The 26,831-nt window shown below is 35.4% G+C and overlaps 1 protein-coding gene and 1 pseudogene across 1 annotated transcript in view; both read left to right on the top strand.

Annotated features, from left to right (window-relative positions):
* LOC140517078 (pro-neuregulin-3, membrane-bound isoform-like) overlaps nt 1–26,831 on the top strand; it is a 488,975-nt gene that overhangs the window by 204,377 nt on the left and 257,767 nt on the right. The window lies entirely within an intron of this gene.
* On the top strand, nt 6,615–8,471 carry LOC140524639 (transmembrane protein 230 pseudogene; annotated as a pseudogene).

Below are 26,831 nucleotides of genomic sequence, written 5' to 3'. Positions count from 1 at the left end.
AAAAAATCAGGGTCTCTGCAACTGATAAATAGACAAAGGATATGAAGAGGTATTTTTCAGAGGAAGAAATTAAAGCTGTTTATAATCATAGGAAAAAATATTCTAAATCATTATTGATTAGAGAGATGCAAATCAAAAGAGCATCACACCGATCAGATTGGCTGACATGACAAAACAGGAAAATGATAAATGTTGGAGATGTGGGAAAGCTGGAACACTAATTTATAGTTGGTGGAGCTATAAACTGATTCTGGAGAGCAATTTGGAATTATGCCCAAGGGCTATAAAAATGTGCATACCCTTTGACCCAGATTAATACCACTTCTAGAGCTATAACCCAAAGAGATCATAAAAATGGGAAAAGCACCCACATGTACAAAAATATTTATAGCATCTCTCTTTGTGGAGATGGAAATTGAGGGGATGCCCATCATTAGGCGAATGGCTGAAAAAGCTGTGATATACGAATATGATGGAATACTGCTGTGCTATAAGAAATGATGAACAGGCAGACTTCAGAAAAACCTGGAAAGATTTAAATGAATTGATGATGAATGAAGGGAGCAGGACCAGGAGAACATTGTACAGAGTAACAGCCATAGTCTGTGATGACTGATTTCCATAGACTTAGCTGTTCTCAGCAATGCAAGGACCTAGTATAATTCCAAAGGACTCATGATGGAAAATGCCATCCACAACCAGAGAAAGAACAAAGAAGTCTGAATGTAGAGCAAAGCACACTATTTTCTTTTTTGTTTCCTTTTTTCTTTCTCATGGGTTTTCCCATTCATTATCATTCTCCTATACAACATGGCTAATGTAAAAAAAAACAAAAAACATTTAATAGGTATGTATATGTAGAGCCTATATTAGATTGCATGCTGCCTTGAGGAGGAGAGAGGTAGGGGGATAAATTTAAACTTTATCGAAGTGAATGTAAATAAATTAACAAAAAAAGAAAGTCAGGGCCTTGGGAGTTCTCATCAGAGTTGAAAGCTGGAGAACAGACAGCATGGCATTTCTACAACAAAGATGTCCATATGTAATTGGAATTTTTGAGTTCCATGCTCTGGACAAAGGTGAGGAACCTATGACCTCGAGGCCACATGTGGCCCTCTAGGTCGTCAAGTGCAGCCCTTTGACTGAGTCAGACTTCACAGAACAAATCCCCTTCATAAAAGGAAGTTCTGTAAAATTTGGACTCAGTCAAAAGGCCACACCCAAAGACCTAGAAGGTCACATATAGCCTTGAGGCCACAGGTTCCCTACCTTGGTTCTAGACTGTTCAGTTTCAGTGTTTACTTTCTCATGGTCTTAGATTATCTCTGAAGTCAAGAGAAAACAATCCCTTTCTAAATATTATATTTATAGTGTCTAACTGTTTGAAACAGAAACCAGAGACTAATCTAATAAAAAGAAATCCTTTGTTCCTACCCCCTGCTAACCCACATACAAAGCCATGAAAGCTACCAAAAAAAGGGGGGAGGTAAGGAGGAAAATGATTTTTTTTCCTTCTACTCTGGTTAGTTCAAAATAGTTTTCTGTAGTGCACAAATAAGATGCACTTCATATTGATCTGGGTCATGAACTTGTGTAATCTGTGATAAACACAATTGAAAAAACCATCTTTATTGTGGCTCTAAAGATAAAGAGGAAACTGTTCAGACTTATTACATTTTTGAGACTTAGTTTGGCTTCCTGAAACTCTGAATAATGTATTGCATCCCAGGCACACTAATTATAATGAGATCTATGCATTAATGCATGGAATGAGAGAGTTTTCCTTAGAATATATACTTATAAAGTACCACTGAAGTCAAGCTTGACTGAGCAAGATTCATTGGCTCTTAAAACTCAGGCATTCTTTAGCCATTAGTGGATTTTGATGTTGCAAGTGCAAAGCCAATGATTTTAGGCATAGATGCTGGTCAGCTCCTGTGTTCTTGGAAATCTATTTCCTTTCAAATACTCTAAAAACATTAAAACTGATATTATTTTGTGATCTAACATGATGCAAGTGGTTTAGCAATGGTGCAAAGGTGAAACAGTTAAAATTCTTTTATCTACAATTCATATAATCCTTTAAGACACTTTCACTAGGATACTTGGACATGGAAACATGGGAACTAATTGAGGAGAAAAAGACTAGGTTGGTAAAAAAAAAAAAATCAATGTGCTTTATTTTAAAAGGACATTTTTTTATCTTAACTAATCTCTTATATTTTAACTTGATTCATCTTGCATTTAATAAAATTCCTACAATATACAAGAAACACTGGAATTAGAAAGGAAAACAAACAAACAAAAAACAACAACAAATAGTCTCTACCCTCAAGGACCTTACATTCTGCTGGAAATACGATGCATACACAGATGAATATAATGTAATATAATTTGAGTAACTAAAAATAATCAATATAGCTATCTAGCAAGAAATGTCTCACGTAGCCATGGTGTATTCTTATCAATTCAAGTATCTAATGACATAGATAGGTGTTTTTATAACTATAACACACAAGTTCCCAGAGTAACATATTTTCTTTTTGTTCTAGGACAGATAATTCTTACATAAAAACACACACCTAGATGGATCTCCCATACTATCTCTCATGTCCATTTATTTGAATTCCACCCAACTTTTGACACTCAGGTAGAGCAGATCTCACCTTCTCTGTAAAGCTTTCCCTGACCATGCCAGCTCACAGTGTGATTTCTCCTTCTTCTAACCTCCATTCATTTCTATGGTACTTCTCAGTTGTTTTGCACTGCTAGTTGTCCTGTGTACGTCACATTTTTCTCCAAACGGATTTTAAGCTACCTAAGAGGTCAGTCTTTCTTTTTTCTATTCATAAATATTTGATTAGTTGCTACAGCCTCACTTTCCTTCACCCTTCCAATAGTAAAACCTTTCTTGCCCTGAGGAACTGGTGTTATTATTCCCACTTAGCTTACCTTGCTTCTAACTTTTATTCGTTTTTCTATAGAAATGTTTAAGAGACAGACACCTTTCCCTTTAAAATCTATAAAATCACTCCCCTTAGAACTTTGAGATCCAGTGTGGTTTTAAACTGCTGATTTCCACTGTGAATAATTGGAGTCTCTTTTGAACATATGTGTTATAACTGTGACTGGTTTTGAAAATTTATTCAATTTTCGTGTAAGATACTCTAGTGTGGTAATAAAGTTATCTCATACAGATTCCTATAGAGTAAGGATATCTTCCTTGCAGTTAATGGACATGATCAGCATGTTACAATAGAGCAAAGGATGATGTTATATAGATTCATGTGACCTCAGTGTATTTTGACAAATGAAGAATGTTCTGTTTATTTGTTTTGTTTTATTTTTTAAAAGCCTGGTTTTCTTAATACCCTTTAAAAAAATTTTCAATTGTCTCATATCTGGTCAAGTTGAAATTTTTAAGGATATTATTTTTGATTTTTATAAAAGTAAACCTGATTTTTTCCCCCACAAATCCACAAAGTACAGAAATTTGTTAATGTCTTTAAGTAAAAAAAAAATAAAAAGTTTGAAGGGACCTTGGAGATTATATAGTCTAATCGATTCAATTTACAGATGAGAAGACTAAGGTCTAAAGATAGTAAGTGACTTGGCCCAGGTCACCCAGGTTGGAAGAGACAGAACCAGGATTCAAGTTTTAGTCTCAGTAAGAATTAGAAGATCAAAATCTTCATCTTGGGTTTTTGATTGGAGAAGCTAGGTTAAATCATTACTACTTCTTACCTATGTGAACTAGGGAAAGAAAGCTTGGACCACAAATTCAGCATCTAGTTCAACATCAAATTCAATAGTTGGCAAGAATATCTTTGAGCTGCTTTCTGGATGTAAATCTAATATTCTAGGAATTTTTCCTTTCTGGGATTCTTGGTGCTCATTTCTAAAATGAGTTAGAACTGGACCATCCAAAACCCCTTTTGCACTACAGTTTGTTATTGGGAAATCAGTTCAAAATACAAAGAAACATGTGCATAAAAGCAACACCCAATTTTCAGTTGGACATTGGGATAAGGAAGGTTAACACTCTCTTGTCAACTTATTTACTGACTTTTTACCAAATAACTTAGCTGGAAGAGAAGTTTCATGATATAGCTGTCTTCAAAATGAAGATGACTTGGATTCTAGTCCAACCTCTGATATATACTGATACCATATAAGTTACTTAATATCTCAGTGCCACGTGCAACTCTTAAAGACTGTAAGTTGCAGAACAATTGCTGATTTGTGTGATTAATAAAGGTATTTCTCTACAAAACATAGATGTGGACCAAAAAGAAATTCCTGGCCTAAACAAAAAAGCCAAACCAAATAGACCTTGCCCAGCTAAAACCTAAGTTGGAAATAGTAACATTTTCTGTGTTCCTTAACTAGACACAGATTTTTCAGGCACATTTTTTTTTATGTACTCAGAATCACGATTTGTCTCCACACATCGCCTCTTTAAGTAAGTACATTGAGCTCTCTGCCTACAGAAGTTCTGTATTTTTTTCTACTGTATGCTCAAAGAGTTCCTGTTGACTTATTAGATCTCCATGCACAGATTGGCTGTGTCTCTATGCAGAGGGGATGAGAATCAGCAGGGAAGAATATGTTTTTTCCATTTGATTATTTGCAATTTATCAGTCCAAGGAGATGGTGCTTCACTTGGTGTTTAATAGAGATTTCAAGTGTGAAATAAGCTACCAGAATCTGCCTCGTTCTACCATTCCCGTGATGCCATGATCCTCCTGCAATTTCTACATATATGCAGTTCTATCAGATAAGTTGGACTTATTATTTCAATTTTGTCATAAACAGGATTTACAATCTAGTTTGAAGCAGGTCTAAATCACTGAGTCAGCATCCTGCTTTGTAATATCATCCTTTAAAAATCTTTATAGCTTTTCTGTACCCAGCCAAAGGCAGAGATAACGCCAAGCCATTCCTACTATGGGCGTAATTTAAAAATCAGTGGAGAATATTTCTTGTACAAAATCAATAAAGTATGAATATAAAAATGTCAGATGATAAGAATTGCATGATGCAGAAGATTAAGGAACTGTCCTTTTATTGCCCAGAGCCTAAGTTCAAACCAAAACAAAATAGGTCAGAAACATGATTATGTTTGAAAATATTCAATAGGCTCAAGGGAAATAAGTTAATGTTGAAGGAAGACCCTAATCCCATAACCTGGAGTTGACTTGGTTGTTAATTTCCCTTGTACAATGTTCTAGTGGATAGTCATGCTTCACTTTATGAAATGGCTTTCTTTTTTCTTTCCTTGATGTAGCCTACTTCCCACCAAAGGGCAGCAGGAAATTGGCTTCTGTCTTCTGTTTCCGTTTAGTATCCTTCTCCTCTTTACTAAGACAATATTGTACCTTCAGTAGACTTGCCTCATAGGGGTTGATCTTCTCTATATACCAAGGCAATAGAGAGAGGGGTGTATTTACAAATGGAGGGCTGCACTGAAATGAGGACTGAAGAAAGTAAAGTATGCTCAAAGAGGAATGGCGTGACTGATTCACATTATTAGACAAGGAGATAACTACAGACACCTTTCTGCTCAATCTTTGCTGGTGTCAGTTGCCATGGGAACTCTTTTGCTAGTGACCTCCTTTAGTTCCTTAATAAACCAGCTGAATATTTGTGGGGCTTTTTTTTAAGTATCTAATTTTCTCTACGACAAGCAGACTGCAAATTGATTCCATGCCTTATTGATCTGTCCTTTGGAAAAGACATTATGCAAAACATAAGCATGCTGTGTGGATTTAAACATTCCCATTTCCTTTGGGGAAAAGAAGACATGAAAAGAGAACAAGTAAGGTGTTTGTTTTATGAAGCAAACCTGCAGGATAATGATAGACCCCTCCTGTCTCTCTTGACTTTGCAACGACATAGTGGTATGATATGGAGCAAGTCAATTCCCCTCAATTTCTCCATCTTTAAAATGTGACCACTGGATCAGGTAAGTGTAAATGATTATTCTACTGGTCAAGATATATGGAAAGAAAGTATTGATTCAAACATTTTAATATATTGATGAGTCTGTGAATCTACGAGTGCATCAATGCACACACATCCATTGACTTAGATTACACCCCATGACTTCGCATATAGTAGGACGAAGAGTCATCTCCACTTACAAATCCTACTGGCACCTCAAAAATCAATGTTTAACTCATCATTTTACCTCAAAAACTTGACCCTCTCCTGCATTACTTTACTCATGCTAGTAACATTCTATCAGTTACCAAAATATAATCTCTGATTCTTCTATCTCCTTCACCTGTTCTATAAAATCATTTACTCAGTTTTACTGATTTTGTCTCCATGACATCAGAGGCAATGAAATGCAGTGGAAACAGTGTTGAACTCAAAATCATGGGAGCTGAGTTTACATCACTCCTCTTCCTTCCTCAGTGAAATGTATCGCTCTTCTCCAACTCCTGCCCTCACACTAGAAAACTACAACATAATCTTCCTCAAGCACCCTAACCATTCAGTTTCTTGACCTATTTACTTCTCATGACCTACCCGTACCGTATACTCCATCTCAGCCACACACAAAGATGATCATATCTTTGATTTTTCCATCACCCAGAAATAGACAACCTCCATGTTCAAGAATTCCAAAATCCACTTACCTGATCGTAACTTCCCACTTTTCACCTCTCCCTCTGCCTTTCCTTGAAAAATCCTATTATCCGCCTGCATCACAGTAGCCAATTCTTTGACTCATTTCTCATTTCTCTTGACTAATATCATTTGTCTCCTAGGGCATCCATATCCCCTGAACTAGCTACTTGCTCTTCTTTTCCTTATCTTGACTTCTTGGTAAGCCAAATAAACTCAACACTGTCTTTGCTCTTGAATCTCCTATCTCTTTATAATTTCATCAATGCTATCCTGCCAAGATTTAGATAATTTAGATATTTAGATAATTCTCAACATTTGCCATACTTGCTCCTACACCCCAGTTGACAAATGAAGATGGAAAAAAATCATGGTCAGTCTCCAAGGGAAGAAATCCGCTGTAGTGTTCGCCAGCTGCTCAGAACGTGTTCTACCTGGCCTGAGGAAGGAGAGATGGGCCTGGGCTGGAGATTCTAGCTGAGGAAACAGTTTCTTTGTTATGATGCCATCCCATAACAATGTAACTATGGGATCCCCAGTAGTAAAGTGAAGTACTCCAAGCTTTCTAGTACAGATGATGTCTACATTGACCTTTAGTTTAAGAAGAGCCCTCCCAAAATCCCTTACAAGGCTATAGCACCTGCTATAGTGCTATTTATGATTGGCACCTTTCTCATTGTCATAGGTGCTCTGCTGTTAGCTGCACATATCAGCAAAGGAGGGGCACACTGAGCTATTCCTGTCCTGATAATTGAGATTCTGGTATTCCAGCCAGGATTCTACCATTTGCACATTGCCTACCATGCTTCCAAAGGCTACAGGGGCTACTCTTATGATGACACTCCAGATTTTGATGACCAGAGTCTACTTTGATCCAGAAGAAAACAGTTGCTTTTAGGAATAAGCTTAACACCAAAAAGCTGATCCCATGGAAATTTAAATACCAGTGGGTCAGAGAATTCTCTAGTTCTCTAGCAGTTATTTTAGCAAGGTCATTGCTGGTCTTTCTGGCATCATCCCAAAGATGTGAACTGAGCTTGCAATTAGAGAAATAAGTTTCTTTACCTCCTGTTCTGAGCTAAGGTTTTTGAAGAGGCAGCTTTTCCATACACATACACATGTATTCCAAAGCGGTTGTGGAAATAATAATAGAATCACTCCAAAAAAAAATTTTTTGCAAGACATATCCTTTTTAGGCTGAGGTTCAAAATCAAGTGGGCTTCATGGTGATGAATTTTTCTATTGCAGATGCTTTCAGAGACCATCAACAGAGTTATAGAGAAGTAGATAGATTTTTCTACATCTTTGCATATATGTGTGTGTGTGTATGAATAGATGAATATATGCATATATGTGTGTATATGTATATATACACATATATATACATATACACACTTATACACACAAACCAACATAGTAATAGTCATTTGGTGAGGAGATGGCCAAATAGTGGTTTGGTTGAAAAGAGACCGAATCTCCCAACCACAAGTTAAATATTTTTACATTTTAGCTTTTATTTTTGGAAGTAGTCTAGTATTAACAACATGGTTTGTGTCAAATAGAAAATTCAATGTATCTAATTTTACTTTGTTAAATAATTATTTGAAAAATGTCCAATGACTCATTTATCCCATTAACCTATTTTTCTACTGTCCTCCAATAGAACATTTCTTGGAAAACTGGACATAATCACATTAGAATCCATGATGATTTGAACTTGCTTTTTGAAGTGACATACAAATTAGAATTTTTGAACATCTCAGAACAGATTTTGCAGTTTTTCATCTTACTAATATTTTTGCCAGGCCTTTTATGTTTCAAAGGTTTGATGTCTATACCATGGGGCATTTTGTCCTCTGAAGATAAGTATGTTCCATGCTTTTATCATTATTTTAATTTTTTTTACCAGTTGTTAGGATTGCTTATTTCTTATGAAAACTAAGGTTAGGGTAATCATAATTTAGTTGTTTTTTAAGTTGCTTTGTTAGTACATTTTATTGTTTTCTTATTGTGAAGACATACAGACTCAGTCACTTGAAGTCTAAGCTTGACCAAAGTAAGCTGATTACTTCATTGTTGCAAGGAGTGAGTACATTTAAGAGAAATTAAAATGTCAAAATCAGAGCTCTAGATTTAATGTTTGTGAAAGCTGTGCCTTATGTTGGACACTGCAATAGACTTGATTGATTATCATGTTGGATTTAAGTCTATGAATCATATATAGAGCATATGCTCTCTACTTTTGGCTACACCAAGTCATTTATCAGACTAAGACCCTACTTTTACTCATATCATATCATATCGTACCATACCATACTTTTACTCATACCCACAATGCAATCATATCTTTACATTTGATCACTAAGCATCTAAGACCTAATCAGTAATATTTCATTGATTCTAAGTGAAAAACACTCCATTCTCAATTTATAGCAAAAGCAGGTAGCATCATTTCTGTCCTCAGGGAGCTTACCTATTAATGATAGAAACTAATGAAAAACATGAGCAGACAAGCAAAACCACAAAAGTATATTAAAATGTATTTTCTTACACATAGAAATGTGACCCTTTTGATTTTATAAAAGTAAGACAGCTGCTCAGGGAAGGTTGTTGACGTGATGGAAAGATATAAATCATATCATACGAAGACTATGCAGAGGAGAGGGACAACATTTGGCAGAAAGGCAGTGTTCACAGGAGAGAGGAGTAGCATGACTGAGAGACCATGGTGGAGTGCCAGATGGGGAGTCACATAGTAAGGGTGGCGCCTTCCCTCCGTCACTTAGTAGCTGAGTCCCTTCTTCGCTCCTCAGTTTCTTCATCTATGAAATTGGGGTAATAATAGTTGCACTACCTACCTCACAGGGTTGTTGTGAGGAAAATGATTTGTAAACTTAGAAGCCTCTGTGTGTGTGTGTGTACACTTTATTTTACTAATAATGATGAGTATAATGGAGTAGGACCTCGGACAAGTCACTTAACCTCTTTGAACCTCAGTTTCTTCATCTGTAAGATGGGGATACCCTGAATTTTTCATAAGATATTTGTGAGGATCAGATGAGATAATATATGTAAGAATGTTTATAAAGTACTATACAGGAGCAAGGAACACATTATGAAGGAAGACGAAAATAGGTGAATTGTGACAGAGTTCAGAGACAAATCTTGTCTTTTGCAGGGATTCTTAATCTGAGGTCTGTGAATTTTTTTAATATTTTGATAACTATTTTAATATAATTGTTTTCCTTTACAGTTCTATGTACATAATGTATTTGACAACATTATTCTGAGAAGGGGTCCACAGGTTTCACCAGACTGCCAAAGGAATCTAAGACATAAATAAGATTAACCCCTGGTCTAGTCCAACCTCATCATTTTGCAAATTAGTAAACCAAGGCCCAGAGAGGATAAATGACATCATAAATAGATTTCTTTGGCTGAGGTAGACAGTTTATGCTATTCACTGTGGATATATTAGAAAACTAGAACAGTTAGCTACTGAGGCAGATAGGAAGGGCCAGTTGATTAAGGCTGGTCATTTGAGTCAAGAATTAATGAAGAGAAACTAAGCCTTGCTTTTTATCCCTTTTCTAGCCCTAACGCAGTAGACTTGGTGACCAATAAATGCTTTTTGATGATCAATGCTTCCCAAGAAGAGGGAACTAATAAAAATTGGTCAAAATGGAAAAAGAAAAAGAAAAAAAAGAAAAAAAAATCATGCAGCTATTTTAACTGGATCCACTACAAATTTATGTTACACAATCTCAACTGGGCCCTCCCTGCTTCTAGGCAATCTTCCCATACCTGCCTTGTGAACTCACTGACTAACTCTCCACAGAAGCTTTTCTAAACTTTTTCAGCCCTTCTCAAGTTTCCCATGGCTACACTTTCCCCAAAAATCTTAGCTAAGAACATAGCATCATATTTTACAGGAAAGTATACACCATTCTCTCCTCCTTCTCTGCTCTTCCCCATCACATATTTTACTTGTGCTTTCTACCACTATTTCCTTCTTCACTCCTGTCTCACATGATAAGGTTGTCTTATATCACACAAGGCAACCTTTCTACCTGATCAAGTGATCCCATTGCAGCCTGTCTCATGTGACAGATTGTTCCCTCTGTCATACCAATGCTTTTACTTATTTTAAATTCCTCTCTGTCTTCTGGTTCTTCCCTGCTACCTATATTGTCTCCCCAATCCTGAAAAAAAAAAAACATATACTTTCTTCCCTATTGTGGCTAAACACTTCAAAAAGATCATCTACAATAGGGACCCACACTTTCTCTCCTCTCATTCTCTTTTTAACCCCTTACAATCTGAATTCTGACCTTATTAACCACTGAAACTGTTCTCTCCAAAATAAGCAACAGTCTCAAACTGGATGTCCAATAAATATCTTAAACCCAACATGGCCAAATGGAACTCATTATCCTTTCCACTAACTGCTCTCCCTCTGTCCACTCACCCCCCCATACACACTACATTTCCTATTGCTGGATATGAGCAACATCATCCTTTCAGTCTTTCAAGCTCACAACCTAGGAGTCAAACTGGATTCTTTACTATCTCTTAATACCCACATCCAGGCAGTTCCCAAGGTTTGTCAATTTTACCTTTGCAACATCTCTCAAATATCCCCTCCCCCATTTTCCCTTTGACATTGTTACCACTCTAGTACAGACTCTCAACACCTCATGCCTGGACTATTGTAGTAGCTTGCTGATATACTAGCCTCCCCTTTCCCCACTCCAATTCATTCTCCATTCAGCCACTAATAGGATTTTCCTGAAGCATAGGTCCAACCATGTCACCCTTCTACTCAATAAACTCTAATGGCTTGCTATTACCTCTAGGTCAAAATACAAAATCCTCTCCTTGTCATTCAAAACTTTTCATATCTCCCTTCTACTTTTCCAGTATTTTTACACCTTATACCCCATCATGTACTTTTGGAACACTCAAGTACTCCAAAGACATTAGCTTCCTTGCTATTTCACAAACAATTCACTCCCTCTCTCATCTCCAAAGAGAGCTATGCCTAGCATAACTTCTTCTAGAACTAAACCATGCTCAATCAACCAATAAGTTTTATTAAGACCCTATTATGTGCCAGTATCTACTCTACGTGCCAAGGGCACAAATATAATAATCCTGTCCTCAAGGAGCTTACATTTTATTAGGGACGTGGGAAAATAACATTTATGTATGTAAGTATAAACAGAATAAAAATATTATATTTAGTATAAGTATAAAATAAATTAAAAAGTAATATAGTAAGTTTAATGCCAACATTTTTTTTGCACAGGATAAGATGAAGAAAGACTTTGCAGAAGATTATGTCTTGAAGGACGTGAGGGGTTTTTTTGAGTGATGAAGAGGAAGTATAACACAGGAATCAAGAATTATAAATTAAAAAATAATTCAGCATCATAAATTTATATTTGGCTTAAGTCAATATTTTTGAAGCATATTTTTATTAGGATCAGGTAATTATAATCTCTGTTGGATGAAATGCATTGCAGGTGCCATCTAGTCCAAAGAATAGCTAACACAGGGATCTCTTCTACAATTAGCCCAACTAACAACCATTGAAGTTATCACTTGAAATCCTCTAGTGACATAGTTTTTATTACTCTGTTTGCTCCCCGTAGCAGCATTTTTTCGTACTTTTGGACAGTTTAAATTATTAGAAGTTAGTCCACCTCCTCTGCATGAATCTTTAATCTATCTCTATGCAACTTCCAACCACTACTCTTCTATATGTTTACCTTCTGCGACCCAGAAGCACAAGGTTCAGTGAATCTGATAGCATGCAAACAGAAGTATGTGAAAAGTAATGATCCAAATAGTCTTTGATCCTTAAATGATGAAGGCAGTTCAAACTAAAAATCAAATTAATTCACTAGTTCCTTTATTTCATAAGACATCAGTGATATCTGTTGGTATTAGATTAAATCCTTTGTCTCATGCACATTTTAGCTGGAAACAAGCACACAAGTTTCTAGTAAGGGATTTAAAACAATATTAGTAGTGGATTGCAACCTAAGTTGGAACCAAGGCAATACTCAACACTATTATATCTTGGTCAAACAAGGCTCATTAATACATACGCTTTATGGATACACAGAAAAAAAATCTTGTAACTTTGGCAAAGCAACATTTACTTTGAAGTAAAAAGCCAGTAACTGATAGTGCTTTTATTAGAAGAAAAAATATGTAAATTTTATTGGTGTTAAATATTACTTTTAGTCCAAGAACAAAAAGTAATTATATTGACTCCATCGATGGTTCATAAATAAAGAAATTTAAGAAATGAAAAGCAGGAAATCTAGCAAGAGAACTGAAAGATATCTCGATCCACCACAGCCTATAATACTTGAATGAATAGTTAGAGTATGAGCTCATTGGCAAAATGCTATGAAGGACAATAATGAAAGAATATGAATTGTACTGTGTACTGTGGAACTATGCTGTCACTGACATAAGTAGTCTCCTGTGATGTAGGTATCAGCCCCTTCATGCCCATATATCTTGTGTGAGTCTAGTCCACACCCTCCCATGCATTCACCAGAGATGGTTCATTCAACATGATGGCATTCTTTCTTGTACCCTGAACCAGTCACTATGAGTAAAATTAGTTGAGAAGAAAACGATCTTGTAAATGGTTTGGTGTCAGATTTCCCTAAGATAGGTTGTTTCAAATGCAAATTTGTAAATACTGAATAAATACCATAAATGGAAAACAAGTTGGGCCCTGAATTAATTAGGCAGAAGATATCTAACTGAATTTCATTGGGGAAATTCTACATTGTTTTTATTCAACTTAATCTGTTCACTATAAAAATATTACATTGACATCATATTATACTTTTGGTGACAGTTATTGATCATAGAACACCATGATTTTGGAAGAATCAAAGATCCAACCAAGGAGACATGGAAAAATGAATCATGCTTACATATTTTATATATGTGGTCATACATACATATATGGTTATATGTATATGATGTGCATGTATATACATGTGTGCATGTACACATACATAAATAAATACACACAGAGTGTGTATGTGTGTGTATTGCCACTGATGAATTCTAAGCAAGAAGCAACATAAGAGACTGTGAGTAGATGCATAAACAGAAAAGGAGACAGGCTGGTAACATACTGATATAAATCCAGAGAGATACTTGATGTAAGAAAGAGCTTTAAAAACAGAGAAATATCACCGGTACATTGGGTAGAGAATCCCTAGGGTAGATTTATGGAATGAGCTGGACAAGAATCATAAAGAACAAGAAGGTATGAAAAGGTTGTAATTTGCTTTGGTGAAAGAAATATCCCAAGGATAACATCATTTAATCCAGAAAAATATGCACTTTTGTCCGTTAACTGAGGCTGAAACAAAATTGGATGTTTAACATGAAGTAGTTTTCTTCTTCCTTGATTAACCACTTCTTAACTAAAACTCTTAATTTTCCCTCGCTTCCTTCTCTATATTAAACTCATGAGGTAGTAGCTATATTGGGAGGGAATCTAATGATCTAATGTATATCTTCCTGAAGGACCATTTTATGACAAAAGGGAAGCAAAGGGGCCAAGGGAAAAATGAACTGCACAGCAAGGTCTTGTGTTACCAATTGAGAAGAGCAAAGGCAATGTTTTAACTTGGCTTCCTATGAAAAAGAAAGGGGAGTTAATATTGATAATTACTGAGTTAGAAAGAATCCTGTTATATTTGGGCTGGTTTGGTTCTCTGCAGTGTGAGTATTAGAACAACACAAATCTGTAGTTTTCTAGAAGGGTGTGACTATATGGTTCCTATTTCTTATAGAGCTTCCTTTGTGTGGATGCTTCTACACAAACACATAACACGCAGAGAAATAGAGAGAGGCAGAGACAGAAAGAAAAGAGAGACAACAGACAGAGAGAGAGAAGTAGAGAGAGAGAGAGAGAGAGAGAGAGAGAGAGAGAGAGAGAGAGAACCTGGAGACTTGTCCTGTATATTGACCTATAGGAGACCAGCTTGTGGAATAACTATGTCATATTTTTCCACGAAATAACATTCCCTCTTCTGTCACTATGCTTTTGCTGGCTGTCTCTCATGTCTGGAGGGTGTCCCCCCCCAGCCCCATTACCTTCTCTTCAATTCTCTGATTTCCTTCAAAGTTGATCTCAAACATTACCTTCTGTATGAGGCTGGTAGTACATCCCCCTCACCAAAATTGCCTTGATTTTCTTTTGTACATAATTACACAAAAATATTTATATGTGATCCCAATTAATTAAAAGCTCCTAGAGTGCAAAATTGTTTTCCCCCATTTTTTTTTTTTGTATCTCTAGCACTTAGCATGTAGATGTCTATTAAATGTTTGTTTCCTCAATAGCTGCATCTTTTTTCCACCTGGATGTCTTATGTTTTGGCTGTCTTTGATACCTTATTTCATGATAGAGAGTCTGTTTGCTAATAATGGTGAATCTGTAACTGTAAGATTATTGAACTAGGACTGATACTACATTACTAATACATGCTTTGTTCTATGACACCATCTCATCACCCTAAGGGTGTTGTGAGAAAGCCAGTCATAGCAAACATTTGCATTTTGTAAGACATAGCCTTAATTATGGGAAGGTCTTTAATAGTTGAGAATTAAAACATCAATGTGAGGAGAGAGGCCAGTAGGGAAGGTTCCCTTGAGGGTAGGATGTCCACCTTTACTGGCTACTTTACTGGTGTCCCACCATTCATATTACATATGTGGCTTCTCCCTACACATCTCATTTTACCTGTATTTTTAGAGTGACAGTTCCTGAAGTACTAAATCTATGGATACTGCTACAATCTTTTTTTCAAATCCAGTAAAGTTAGTCTATCTCCAAAATTGCACCTTTCCCCCCTGGTTAATAAAATGAAAATTCTCTTTAAATATTTTGCTACTTAAATTAGGTTCATTTTCCTTTGTTATCTACATTTGAATAACAAGGAAGAATCATGAATTGATGTTATGCAGAGATTTCCATTCCAAAGCTCAATAACCAGAAGTTGGATTGTAGTAATAGGATACATTAAAAAAAAATTGGTATGATTTGAGATGTTTTTGGAAAATTGAATTGTGAGGCTTATTTTCTCTCCAAATGATAAATAGCAGGGATAATTGGATTCCTTAAGCTCATTCCCTGAAATTGCTTTAAAAAAAATAAAACAACAACCCAGGATTATAGGAAGGAAGGAAGAATTCAAACCTAACAAACCTAATATAAAGCCATTACAACAGTGTGTTGTCTTTGCTGTTTTTGAATTTACAGTAAAAGCATTAACCTCAGAATTAATCTGAATATTTAACTCTGCAGAATACTTAACTGAACAATTTATACAACTTTTTCTCTGAATATAAGCTTTATTTTACTTATATTTAACCCCAAGAAGCTTAGAATGGTTGACAAATATTCTCAGATCTACTTTAAATACACATATTTTCTTTCAGAGGAAACAGCTATACATTACATAAGAGAATGAGGAATCTTGGAATTCTTTCAGTTTGACAAAGGATACATGGAAAACCTTTGATAACAAAACAAACTGCAATTAGGAAAACATTTATTAAATGTATTGACTTTATATTGTGTGGAACTACCCAGCAGTGTGAACATACATAAATCTAAGTATATGCAAGTCATGGTGTTTGGTACTGAGAATTCTGGAATAAAAATGACAAAAGGTCCTTCTCTCAGGGAACTTAACATTTATCATGCATACAAAACAGTATAATAAAGATATAATATAAAAAAAGTCATCGAAGAAGTTAGAGAAGCATGAGATTTAGAGAGAGAGTAGGACCTGCCCTGCCTAGAGAGATGAACGATGAATTCAATTGGAAAGTGGGACCCAACTTGGACCCTCAAGGAAAGAGAATATTTCAACAGTTACAAATCAAGAAATTTATTCCAGGAATGGAAAGTTGAGTGACTACATCCACATTCAGGTAATATCATAGTATTTAGAGGTGGAAAGGAACTTCAACATCAGGATAAAGCTTAGCATAGTAGTCCAGTGTTTCAAGAATGTAATGGAACTGAAAAAGTAGCATGAAGTAAAGATTTTTTAAGACAGATTATGGACAAGCCTTAGGAAGAAATTTTAACACATTTTTAAGGTGAGGAAGGAACACAATAGTACATAAAAGAACACATCTGAAGAAATGATTTATTAGGAGATCATGAAATAAATGGAAATATGAAGCTCTAAGGGGCTTTTGTTCATTATCTTGTAGATGAGGGACTGAGGCCTAGACAAGAGAAGAATTTTCCCCAAATAAAATAATGTAACTAATATCAGAATTCATTCATTCTAACCCCTCATCTATAGATGATGCTTTGTATGTGTGCAAGAAGATTATATATATATATATATATATGTATATATATATGTATGTATATATGTATGTATGTATGTATGTATGTATTTCAGGGCTGTCAATTTTCCCATAAGAAAAAAAAAAGATCAAATCGGTGTGGATGATATTCTGAGCAAGTGCTAACAGGAAAACAACAAATGTCAGCTTTTTCCTGGACTTCATTCTGGGGTATCTAATTTATCAGGCATATTAATGTTCATTGTTTTTTTATTTTTCTACTTGCCTTAAATTGGCAGATTTATTATTGTTGATTCCATGATACACATGAATTAGTGCTTCAGCATTTATTGCTATTGTTAAAAAAACCAGATATTCCACCTGTGAGTCATGGGAAGGTGCTTGGTTTCTTCTTGTTGAGTCTCCATAGTGGGGCTAAACAAGGTCAAGGTAGAGTTAAAATTAAAAAATGTCAAGTTATATTCAAAGTGAAAGAGCAATATAAAGTTAGTTATTTTTTCTATTTGTTTATGTTGATTTGGTTTTGAAAACATTAAGATCTGGACATAGAGATAACATACACAGCTAACAAGAAGTAAAGTTAACTCAGAAGATTATTTTCAGAATAATCTAAGACCAGAAACATTGGAAAATCATGTTTTTGCTAAGCCAAAGGAATGCAGCAGGGTTTGGGGAACCATTATATAGAACAAACTTGGAAATTAGGGACAATAAATCAACGTCCCTGAATAGGACCATGTCCAGAATACTTTAGTCATGGAAGGTTCTTGTTGATGTCTCCATCTGGATTGACTCATATATTAAGCACTTTATGCCCAAACCATCTGTTTTCTCCATTGGATTCCATCACCATGTAAAGTTTGCTAAGATGGCGAAGGTTAATTGATCAGCTAGAAACGTTGTGTTTTTTTAACTTAATACATATAATTCAGCAAAAATAACATTTAGAAATTTAAGTTTTCAATCAGTGAAAGCACGTTGAAAAGAAATATATTACTAAATGTTTTTCAGAAGTAGAGGGAAAGATCTCTGAACATCTATATGTACTTCAAAATTGAATATAGTTCTACATTCTATTTTTCTGAAGTTGACATAAAATAGAAGAACAATGATGCTGCTACTGCTAAAAAAAAGGGACCTTGACACTTTGGGATAGAGGGTAGTTCCCTCCATTCTATGCCTAAAATCAAAAATTTTGCTTGACTTGAATTTGTTTTATGACCATAAAGAATCAGGTAAATGAGCATATTGGATGTGTGGGTTGAGGTTGGGGAAGAGACAGGGGATGTAGCAGAGACTAGCCTGACTGAAGCAGAGTACACACTGGGAAGTAATCATTAACAGCCTTTAAATTGAGGAAGGAGCAAAATAGTACTTAAGAAGTTGATTTTATCTGATGAATGCCTAGCTCAAGGGAAAAGTATAAATTGGCAAGTAATTAGTAGTAAGGATGGAGATGGGACAGTTTATGGAAGATCCCTGGAGACCTGGGATATACAAGGAGCAAACAAATCCACATTGCCTCATAAAAGTCAATAATTAAAAACCTTTATTAAATAAGTCTATCTTCATCAGACTCTGGAAGACAAAGAGAGGATGTTGTTCATCAGAAGGACTAGAAAGAACATTTTTTCTGGTTAAAAATCCAAATCTCTTTGTCTCCTGAAGTCCATATTTTGCCAAAGTTCTGCCAGAAACTATATTACGGTCCTGGAAGTAAGAGCTCTATAAAAGAGGTCTGGAAATCTTAATTTATTGTAACTCCATAAGACTAGAAGGTACATTTGAAAAGCTAAGTGTTAAGAATTAATTATCCTCAACCTTCCCTCTGTCAAATGAGATGGTACTTCCTGCCTATCACTATCAAATTTCTAGTATTTCTAAAGTATCTTTCCTTTAGATCACTCTGGAAAGTCTGGTTTTCATGAGAATTTTACCAATTACTTGGTCATCTACTATTAAAAAAATACAATACTCAAAATTCCACAAAGCAACATGGCTAAAACTAATGTACTTGACTTTTGATTCTTCTCACTATTTTTAATATTTAATAAAATAATGAATGAGTGAAGCGTTTTTTAAGCACTTACTATTTGCAAATCACTAAACTAAATACTGGGGATAAAATTAAAATGAATGGCAGTTCCTGCTGTCAAGGAACTCACTTTCTAATGGGGCAGACAATATACTGGATATGGAAGATTTAATTTGCAAGTCACATGGAAAAGTTTCATGGTCTTTAGGAGATACTGGCAAAGTAGATGTTAATGGCTTATTTTTAATATTATTATTTACATCACCATTCCTAGGTCTTTTGGATTCAGTTTACTAGACTGTCTCCAACAGAGTCTTAGTGAAGATACTGATCAAGGTGTTGGCATAAATGTGAAGTAGGCATCTCAGTCAGGGCTAGGCAGATAGACTGATAGTTTGAAAAAAGAGAGATCATTAAGATTAATGATGAGATGATGGTGGTATTGGACTTTATCAGTGGGTTACTTTGTGAACAAGCAGGCAAAATATGAACTGGTGTATAATACAGTTAGATGGATTCATGGGGTTTAAATCAGCATCCAATGAGTAGTTAGTAATTAGTTATTGTTTAAGTTAGAAAGAGGTTTCTAATTTGCGTGCCACATGGATCTGTTCATCTCTGTAATGTTTTTCCCACAGCTTAGCACTGCTTATTAAATATGCAATGAAACAGAACTATGAGGCATCACGAATGCAAAGGATGACAGCATAAAGATTAAAAATTATCTCAATCAGCTGGAACAATGGATTAAGGTTGTTTTTTTTAATTCGATTGAATAAGTTAACAGAATTGGAGAGACTTGTCTTCAGAGCAGTTTATATGAAAAGGATCTGGCAGGTTTAGTTGACCACAAGTTCAATATGAATTAACTATGTGACATAGCTTAAAAAAAGTCAATGCAATATCTGTTGATAGAAATATATTATCTAGAAAAGGGAATCAAAAAACTCCAAAAAATTGATATTGTTTGGGTATACACATTAGAGTACATACACACAAACACACATATGTCTTTATACATAGAATACTGTATGTGATGTTTAATGCAAATATTTAATGAAACTCTAAAGATACATTCCCAGCAATTGAATTATTGGGAAAAAGGACATGATTGTGTTTGAAACTTTTACTACCTACTACCCAGATTGCTCCTAGAAAGAACAAACAAGATTGTTATAACATAGTGATTATTAAATTCACCTGTTTCTCCAAAAGTCCATATTAAACATCAATGCAAAGAAATAAAAGTAAGCAAGTTTCATTTTTTAATTAGGGTTTTAATGAGAATATTCTATTAGGATATTTAAAGATTACATGGAACTAAATCTTGGCATTAACTTTTGTGTAGAACAATCAATCAATCAATCATTAAGTGTACACTGGGAAGGGAATTTGCCAGGCAATTTGCTAGGTTCTGAGGATAGAGACAAAAAACAGTCCCTTTACTTAAAAAGTTTTACTCTAATAAGGAATTCAATATGTAGGTATTTTAAAACATCCAAAATGAACACAAAATAGTTATTTGCAGGGGGACACTAATAGCTGGAGGCGTCAGGAAAGACCTCATACAGAAAGTAATGCTTGAGCTCTGGATAAAACTAGGAATACTAAGAGGCAGAGGAGAGGATGGCTATGCCATGTATGCTAATAACCACAACACAAAATAAAGTATAAGAAGTGACTAGCTCTATGCTAAATGCTTTTCACAAAAATCTCATTCAATTCTCAAAAAAATCCTGCAATGTAGGTGCTATTATTATGCCCATTTTACACTGAGGAAATTGAGGCAAATACTAGTTAAATGACTTGCCCAGGGACACACAGGTATGAATAATCTGAGGCTATATTTGAGCCCAGGCTCAATCCTCTCCATATCCACTGTACCACCAGCTGCCTTCCAGGAGAGGACCAAACAGATATCTAAGTAAATTTCAAGAAGGAAAGCCTCAAATACAACAGAGGGGAATACTTCATGGAAAGTATGGCATTTAAGTTGGCATGAAAGGATGGGTAGGATTTCAATTAACAGCATGGAGGTTATTTTAGACACACAGAGAGATGAATTCAAAGGGATAAAAGAAAGGATAGCACAGGACACATACAATGTTTAGCAAGTGATCTGGTATGATTAAAGACTCAAGTGCATAAAGGGAACTCATGTGAGACAACTTTAGAAAAATCGGTCAGAGCTAGATAGTGGAGCATCATAGATATCTGTGCTATTGACCTTGGATGTTATTCATTAGAGAATATGGAGCGATCAAAAGTTTTATTCAAAGAAATGTCTCCATTAATGCTAAGCATAAAGCAAATGAAGTTAGTGGGGGAATATTGGTAGGCAATCATTAAAATGTTTAATCAATAGGTGGTGCAGTGGATAGAGCACCAGTGCAGGAGTCAGGAGGACCTGAGTTCAAATCTCACCTCACACACTTGACACTCACTAGCTGTGTGACCTTGGGCAAGTCACTTAACCCCAAGTGCCTCATTCTGGGTCATCTCCAGTCATCCTGATGAATATCTGGTCACTGGATTCAGATGGCTCTGGAGGAGAAGTGAGGCTGGTGACCTGCACAGCCCTCCCTCACTCAAAACAAAGTCAAGTGCAAGTCATGTCATCATTTCTCTGATGGCATGGTCTTCTTCGGTAACAAAGGATGAACACAATCAATGAGTTAACAGTGGGTATGAGAGGGACAAATATAGAGTAAAATTAGATCAGAGTAGTAGACAAAGAGCAAGGTCAATCTGAGGGAAGGAGTAGGAGGCATAGAAGATTGTGCTGAATAATATATTTTTGAAATACAGGATGTCAAAAGTACACTGCTGGGATGTAATAGAAGTAGGGTGAAAATGGAAGCTTTTGGTCCTAAAATGTTTGAATTTTTCTAAGAATTAGAACTATGTAGTGGTATGTAATATTTATAGGCTATAGCAGAGGTGGGGAACCTCCAACCTCAAGGCCACATGTGGCCCTCTAGGTCTTCAAATGGGGCCCTTTGACTGGATCCGACCTTCATAGAACAATTCCCCTTAATAAAAGGATTTGTTCAGTAAAACTTGGACTCAGTCAATAGGCCCCACCCAAGGACCTAAAAGACCGCATGTAGCCTCAAGGCCATAGGTTCCCCATCCCTAGGCTATATATTAGGGTATCCTTTATTTCCAGGATCGTTTATGTTGCTGTCATCATTGCTATGCTTTCTCCTTTAGTCTTGCTCTAAAATTTACCAGAAAGATTATTGTATGGAATTTTGGGTAAATGCTACAAAGAGTCAGAAACTATATAATATTCTGCTCCTCCCCTTCACTTTTTTCAAAGATTAAGGAGGAAGAAGGACAGAGAACAATCAAAAATACAAATTCTATGGCCTATATTTTTAAACATTATAGTCTAACACAGATGTTTATAATGTAGTTAAACTCTGCAGGAGGTAATTTAAACAGTAAATTTAAAAGTCATTTGGTGAAGATAGCTGTCAAGTACTTTCTAAAATTGCTGATTTACACATTTCTTTTCTGAAAATGTGTCCTTTCAATGAGGGGCAGTAAAAGTTAGAATTTTCTACAAAGGACTACTGAATATATTTGCAAATCTTTTATTGTTAAAAATTGTGACTTCAGGCTACATAATGACTCTCATCCTTGAGATTTTCAATCTCAAGCATATCCATTGAAATTGGCCCAAGTCTCACAAAGTGGGAAGAGTGATATATTTAGGAACCCACAATAAACACAGTTTTCTGTAGGTGATGAGTCATGTGGAAAAAGGTTGATGTTTTCCTTGAAGTGTATATGATGGTCCATAAATATCACAGAATCAGAGGAGAGGATTTGTTGAGGTTGGCAGAGACTGTCATGCTGTGGAGTTGTGTGTCAGTGCCTAGTTCACAAGTTTGTTGAGATGAATTATTGAGATTATAAAGCTAAAATGTTACTCTAAAGCTAAAGCAACAGACGGTTCTGAAATTCAGGTCTATTTTAATTGTCTTTTTGGTAAATTGTTTTTCTTTAATAGTCTAATTAGAGGGGGAAATGGAAGGGGATCTTTAGTTACACACATTAAAAATTAGAGTAAATGACTAAAGGAACAACATGGGTAGGTGAAAAGTGCTTGATCGAATAACTGGGTCTGAGTCTTGGCTGTGAGATTGTGTAGCTGTATGGTGGTGTGCCTAATAACTGCTTTGTTCCTCAGTTTCCTCCTATAGATAAATAAGAAGTTAGACAAGGTGATCTCTAAGATTCCATCTAGTGCCTAATTCTGTGGTTCTCTGTAAAGAATCTGTATACCTCCATAAATGTATAATTTTCTTTGTCTCCTTAATATGTAACACAGTGTCTGCTATGTAGCAGACAGAAAAATACTTACTAAGCATTAATTGGTTGCCTGAAAAGATGAGAGAACTAATAGTTATAATAATGAAAAAACTGAATGTGTAATACTTTAAAGTATACCAAGAGCTTTTCTTACAAAATCCATTTAAGTAGGTACCACAAATATTATAATCCCTATTCTATAAATGAAGAAAATGAAGTTAAGTACTTGGACAGAATTGCATAGTTGGTAACTGTTTGAGCCAAGACTTGAATCTAGGTTTCTGGACTCTAAATCCAGAGCTCTTGTTCTAGACTATACTGCCAGACACTGTATGAAAAAGAGTAATGTTCTGAGTGTGTATTTGTGTGCGTGTGTTTTAGTAGTGTTGGTATATTTTTCTAATCCTATCATGCTCTCTGTCCTGATTCCCTAAATAATCAATATCTTACACATGTGCGATGACTTGCTTTATTATTTATTTATTATATTACTATAATATAATATTATTTATTATTTTCAAAATTTACTTATTAGGGGACAAGTTTGTGATTGAGGAACATAGTAGAGATTTCCATACAGAAAATGAACCTAGGTCTCACTGACCCAGCCAACTGCCCTGACAAATAAGACACAGAAATTACATTAATTTCCAATGTACATGAGTACCTGAGGGAGAACTTGATACTTTAATTCACTGCCAGTTCAGTAAGCAGTGGCAGGGGAAGGAAGTGTGAAGGGAGTGTGTGTGTGTGTGTGTGTGTGTGTGTGTGTGTGTGTGTGTGTGTAAATGAAGATTGGAGGATAACAGGTGCTAAGTCAGAAATGTGCATAAGTCTACATCTTGAATGTGGGGGTGGGGCAGATTAAATTTACTTTTTTCTTCTCCCACTTGGAATTTATCACAAGGAAAATTGAAATTACATACATGAGAGAGTGAGGGAAGTGTAGTTATTATATTTAGAACTGTTAAGCTACAGGGGGAAATAGTCATTTAATCGGTTGAAATCAGTCTTTATTGCTTCTTGTACCTCTGTTTAAGTTCAAGCCATCATATGTGATATTAGGTGATTACATTTTCAGCTACAAGTCTCCATGACTATGTACTACTCATAGAGAGCTGGTGGCCTATATTGGCAAAAAGTTTGCCCACAATAAAATCATAACTAATAGAATCAAAACTACCAAAAACCCCAAAGCAAAACGTCACCCTCAGAGTATTTACACTCTTTTCAGAGCCAGAGGCCGTAAACCTCTAATCTCATGCCTCAATAGAAAAACCAAAGGGTAGTTGAGACCCTCCTACAAAACAACTCCTCTAATCAAGCTTCCCTCAATGGGCAGATCCATCAATAGGTGGGGAAGAACTTCTTTAATCACATCATGCAATCAGAGGCATTTTTAGTAAAACAAAAATATCAAAACATCCTAATTTGATTGCCATCACATAAAGTCATTATCACTTTTAGTCTTTAAGCCATGGCAATGCCTTTTCTTCAGAGACAGCAGAGAAAGATAGTCTGGCGAAATAGCCGATTTATAGAAACTAGAAATCAGAAGTCATGGATGAGTTGGAATCCTAGTTTAGTGACTTACTATTTACATGACCTTTGATAAGCCTTTCTGAGCAACTCAGTGTTTGCTTATCTGTAAACTGGGAATACTCATTTTCACATTTTCAGGCCCTTTGGTTTTTGTGTGCAGAAAGCATTTCGCAAACTGCTCAGTGTTTTATGAGTGTGAGCTATTACCGAGAACACAGAAACTGTCATCCATTAGCCAAAATCATGATCACCTTTCAGCCCATAAGCAGATAATTCTGTGAATCAGTGAGAATGTGATTCCATTGCTTCTGGTATTCTCCATTGTCAAATACATCAATATCCCTCTGTCCCCTCTCATCTTGTCTGATTCTTGTCAAGGTCATTCTATATGAAAAAGCTAGTCTATATACTAGAGACTTTTCTCTGGTTCTTTTCAAATTCTGTAAATAATCATGGCAGTACTTAGACTTTCCTTCTTTTAGTTTTCCCTTTCTCTATATCGCAGGTACGCTTCCTTTTCTGCCCATAAAAAGGAATACTTATGTCTTACATGGCACTTTTCAAGTTCAAATTATTGGTGACAACAAGTTTCATTCTATACACATAACTTGTTTCTTTCTTTGTTCTTGGGATCATCTATAATATCAATTCCCATGATGTTGTAGTGTTTCACAGTCTGTATTCATCAGTGGGAGAATATTGGTGTTTTAAGAAAAAGTCTCTGAGGCCATAGGTAGCTTAAGATGATGCAAAGTGTGATGCAATTAATCTGTCCATTTCCTTGTTCAGGAAGTACATATACTAAAATTAGAATGACACAAGAAAAATTATCATTGGATGCTCACTAGAGAGGATTAATTAAATTATAAGTACATATATAATGCACATATACTATATATATAGTTACATTTATATAAATTTATAAAATCATATGTGTAGATATGAGTGTATATATGAATATATACATATACATTCAGATATCTGTTATAACATTCATACATATATGTGTACAAATGTATGTACATATACATATATGTGTGTAGGTATGTGTGATATCTATTCATATATATGTCTGTATGTATATGTATATAACGTATGTATGTATGTGTATATGCATGTAATAATGTGAGTAATATCTCTCCCCTCTTTCCTATTTTTTGCACTCTATTTCCAAGAAAACCTAAATTGTCATCCAGCAGCTAATATCATTTTTGGTCACTAATGACAAAGGTCAGGACTTCATTTTTAACTTGGACTATTATAATGCCTCCTAACTGGTTTTCTTACTTTCAGTTTTTCCTCTCTTGCTTCTATCTTAAATACAGTGACAACAACAATGCCAATAATGATGATAAAATAATAGATTGCATTTATATAGCACTTAAAGGTTTGTAAAGATTTTTTTCAAATATTAATCCATTTTATCCTCACAACAACCCTGAATAGTAAGCTCTATTATTATTCTTTTTGTTTCAATTTTTAGTTTAAATTTATTTATTTTTAGTTTTCAACATTCACTTGCACATGATTTTTGGTTCCAAATTTTCTCCCCATCTCTCCCCTCTGCCCAGCATAAGACAGCTAGCATTCTTATTACCCTTTCCCCAAATCTGTCCTACCTGCTATGACATCCCCCTTCTCTTATTACTTTCCCTTCTATTTTCTTGTAAGGCAACATAGAATTATATACCCCATCTCCGGTATGTCTTATTTCCCTGTTGCATACAAAAACAATTTTTAACATTTGTTTTTAAAACTTTGAGTTCCAACTTCTCACCCTTCCTCCCTCCCCACCCACCCCAACTGAGAGGACAAACAATTCGATAGAAGTTATATATGTGTAGTCAAGCAAAACACTTCCATAACATTCATTTTGTGAAAGACTAATTATATTTCCCCTCCATCCTATTCTGCCCCCCATTTATTC

The sequence above is a fragment of the Notamacropus eugenii genome, chromosome 1 (assembly GCF_028372415.1).
Source record: "Notamacropus eugenii isolate mMacEug1 chromosome 1, mMacEug1.pri_v2, whole genome shotgun sequence".
Lineage (NCBI taxonomy): Eukaryota > Metazoa > Chordata > Mammalia > Diprotodontia > Macropodidae > Notamacropus > Notamacropus eugenii.
The sequence above is the reverse complement of the archived record's forward strand: the minus strand, read 5'-3'. Positions and strand labels throughout refer to the sequence as shown.